The following is a 4,502-nucleotide window of genomic DNA, read 5'->3' as shown; positions in this document are numbered from 1 at the left end:
CGAGACTTCAAGGAGTTCTTAGGACGGCCACCTATCCTATCTCGACCACGAGAAGGAGAACCACTCATATTATATCTCGCAGTAGGAAGCCGGGCGATAGCCTCAGCACTAGTCAGAGAAGACGAAAATGGGCAACAACCCGTCTACTTCATTAGCAAAGCACTACAGGGATCCGAGCTGAATTACCAGAAAATAGAAAAATTTGCCTATACTCTCATCCTAACATCTCGACGACTCCGCCTGTACTTCCAGGCTCACACCATTAAGGTTAGAACTAACCAGCCCATAAAAGGAATATTACAGAAAACAGATTTAGTAGGCAGAATTCTACAATGGGCAGTCGAGTTGTCAGAATTCGACCTCCATTATGAAGCTCGGACGGCCATCAAATCACAGTATCTGGCCGACTTCATCGCAGAATTCACAGATACCCTGGAAACTCCTGCAGAATGGAATCTCTACGTGGATGGTTCCTCAAATAAAACTGGAAGCGGCGCAGGCGTGATAATAGAAAGCAACCAAGGAACCCAAGTTGAGCTCTCCCTCAAGTTCGGGTTCCTGGCCTCCATTAACCAAGCGGAATATGAAGCATTATTAGCTGCTTTGAAGCTGGCTAAAGAGGTCGGAGCTCAAAAACTCAACATTTACAGCGATTCACAAGTGGTCACATCACAAATAACAGGGAGTTACCAAGTCAAAGACCCCACCATGAAAAAATATTTGGATAAAACCAAGGAACTACTCGGACAAATCGGGGAATATAAGATCTACCACATACCCCGCGAACAAAATGCCCGAGCTGATGCACTCTCAAAACTAGCCAGCACCAAACCAGGGGGCAACAATAGAAGCCTCATCCAGGAAATGTTGCAAAACCCGTCAATCTCGGAAGAGGAAAAAGTCCTGGCCATAACAAGTCAGGACCAAGGATGGATGACCCCCATAATCAACTACCTCAAAGAAGGAACACTCCCCGCAGATGAAAAGGATGCAAAAAATTTAAAAAGGGAGGCACAGTACTACACCATCATAAACAACATCCTGTACAAAAGAGGAATCTCAATACCTTTACTAAAATGCGTGCCGACCTCCAACACAAGGGAAGTGCTAGAAGAAATACACGGCGGCATTTGTGGCAATCATCTCGAAGCCCGAGCTCTAACCAAAAAAGTACTCCGGGCGGGATTTTATTGGCCAACTCTACAGAAAGAAGCCACAGAATTTGTAAAGACATGTCCACCATGTCAAAAACATGCCAACTTTCACATCGCCCCGCCAGAAGAGCTCATCAGCGTGACTTCGCCTTGGCCGTTTGCAAAATGGGGACTCGATCTTCTCGGCCCCTTCCCACAGGGATCAGGACAAGTTAAATTTCTCATAGTGGGAGTAGATTACTTTACAAAGTGGATTGAGGCAGAGCCCCTAGCCAATGCCACCGCTCAAAGAAGCCGGAAATTCTTATATCGAAACATTGTCACAAGGTTCGGGGTTCCATATTCAATAACCACAGACAATGGCACCCAATTCACAGATGTAGGATTCAGAAAACTAGTAGCCGACTTGAATATAAAGCACCAGTACACCTCCGTCGAACATCCACAAGCCAATGGGCAGGCCGAAGCTGCTAACAAAGTCATATTGACCGGATTAAAACGGAGATTACAAGATGCAAAGGGAGCCTGGGCAGAAGAGCTCCCACAGGTCCTGTGGGCATATCGAACAATGCCACATTCCACCACGAAGGAATCCCCCTTCCGATTAGCATACGGAACAGAGGCGATGATTCCAATAGATATTGAGGAAGGGTTGCCCAGAGTAGTTCACTACAATGAGGAAGCAAACTTCCAACTTCAGAGAGAAGAGCTCGACTTGTTACCCGAAATCCAAGAAAGAGCTCGGATCAGGGAAGAAGCCCTAAAACGCCGAATGGCTTCCAGATATAATCAAAAGGTAGTGCCGAGAAGTTTCACAGAAAATGATCTCATCCTAATCCGAAATGATATCGGAACAACTCGACCAAGAGAGGGAAAGCTGGCAGCAAACTGGAAAGGACCCTACCGAGTTGTAGAAGTACTTGGAAAGGGCTACTACAGACTGTCTGAGCTCGATGGACGAGAGCTTCCCAGGTCATGGCACGCCTGCAACCTCAGAAGGTACTACAGCTAGAAAGGATAAAAGATCTCATCATTGGATGCACTCTTTTTCCTAAAAAGGTTTTTTAATGAGGCACCAAATTGAGACTCAGACAATCCCATATGTATATATTTGCACTTTTCCTTTAAATAAAATATATTTTAGATACTCTACAAAGATTTCAAGATTTGCATTAATCTGAAGCATTCATCATCCGATTATAAAGCAACAGATCGACAGAAAGTGAAAAACAATTTTACTGCACGATCATGATAAAGACAACCGTCCGATAAAGGTGAAAACGCGATTCACCCAAAGGACGATCTAGAGATGACAACCACTTTCTACAAATTGGCAAAGATGAACACAGAATAATGTAAGAAGTTATCGAAAGTGATCCAAAAAAAGAACCTGACGAGGTCTTACGGATTGCTAAAATAATAACTTAAAGACTGGCCGACGTTGAGAAGTCAGACCAAGTCAACCCAAGTTATAAGTAAACCCTGGAAAGAGGTCTGGCCAACCCTATTAAAGAGGATTACTTTAACTTAGAAGGACTCGACATGACAAAGTCAGCCCAAAATGAGAAGTTATCAAAGTAGTCCCTGAAAGAGATCTGACAAAGATCCAAGAAAGAGGACTACAAATAACTTAAAGGAGACCGATATAACCAAGTCGGACTCCTACTACTTAAAAGTTATCAAAGTAGTCCCTGAAAGAGATCTGACAAAGATCCAAGAAAGAGGACTACAAATAACTTAAAGGAGACCGATATAACCAAGTCGGACTCCTACAACTGGAAAGTTATAAAAGTAATCCCTGAAAGAGACCTGACAAGGGTCCAAGAAAGAGGATTACACAAATAACTTAAAGGAGACCGATATAACCAAGTCGGACTTCTACTACTTAAAAGTTATCAAAGTAGTCCCTGAAAGAGATCTGACAAAGATCCAAGAAAGAGGACTACAAATAACTTAAAGGAGACCGATATAACCAAGTCGGACTCCTACAACTGGAAAGTTATAAAAGTAATCCCTGAAAGAGATTTGACAAAGATCCAAGAAAGAGGATTACAAAAATAACTTAAAGGAGACCGATATAATGAAGTCGGACTCCTACTACTAAAAAAGGTTATGAAAGTAATCTCGGGAAGATATCCGACAAAGATCCAGGAAAGGGATTACAAAAATAACTTAGAAAAGGACTGCGAAAACAACTCGGAGGACTAACTTGAAGAAATCAGTTACAAATCATCAGAAATACAAGCCGGAGCGAGAACAAACCAAAAATCAAGTTAGACCTACTTAGTCACAACCACAAAGGATTCAAGATACAAAGTACAAAGCAATCCAAAAAAGGTTAAGCCGCAAGGTTCCAATATTCACAGAAAAAGAGATACCAAGTCAAGCACAAAAAGCGTAAGGTTATAAAAGCCTCAGAGGCCACCAAAACCTATCTCAAAAAAGCTAAAGCATGCTACCATTTGTTTTTCATAAAAAACAAAAGTTGCTAGGCAAGCAACGGGAAAGTATCAGCAAAAAACAAAACATAAAGAGTTTAAAAAAGCCCACAAGCCGGGCCAACTACATATCCAGAATAAAATTAAAGCTAAGGGTCAGAAGATTTTTTAGCAGCATCAGGCCGAGGAGACAGAGGCCGAGTCTGGAGAGGAACGGCATCTACAGTACCGTCATCCCGGTTCAAGATCTGGCAGTCGGGGTCAGAAGCGGGAGGACCAACCTCGGCAGGGATAGCAGAAGTCGACACCTTGGTAGAGGCTACAGGGGGAGGATCGACATCATCCTCATCCTCGTCATCAGGGACAACCTTGCCATCCCTGACAACGTTCTCCAAGCTAAAGAGAGACAGATCGGCCTCGGAAGCAATAACCCGAACTTGTTCCTTCAGGTTCTCATAGGCAGCAGTTACACTGCCAACAAGATGACCTTGGAGTTCGGAATAATTCTCCCGGGCATTCTCCAACTCTTCTCTCAGGCGCAACACCTCCCGGTAGGACGTCAAATAACTGTCCTTATGCTGCATAGCCGTGTCCTCGGCTAGTCTCAGAGAACCAGCCAGAGAAGTAGAACTAGCCTTTTCATTCTTCAAGTCTTTCTCCAACTTGGCCACCCTTACTTCAAGCTCCTCCTTCAAGCCCTTCATCCTATCAAACTCCTGTTTGGCCTCATCCATAAAAGCTTTAGTGGCATGGAGAGGAAGACTTTGAGCAGTTCGATATATGGCCGCCCCCATGTGTGCCAACTTGATACCACTCCGGGTGATATAATCAAAATGATGAAGAAGCGACACGTCGTCCATAGGAAGAACACCATAAGGGCCGATTTGTTGATCTACAAACTCAACCGCAT

The sequence above is a fragment of the Arachis hypogaea genome, chromosome 17 (assembly GCF_003086295.3).
Source record: "Arachis hypogaea cultivar Tifrunner chromosome 17, arahy.Tifrunner.gnm2.J5K5, whole genome shotgun sequence".
NCBI lineage: Eukaryota > Viridiplantae > Streptophyta > Magnoliopsida > Fabales > Fabaceae > Arachis > Arachis hypogaea.
This window is presented reverse-complemented; position numbering follows the sequence as displayed.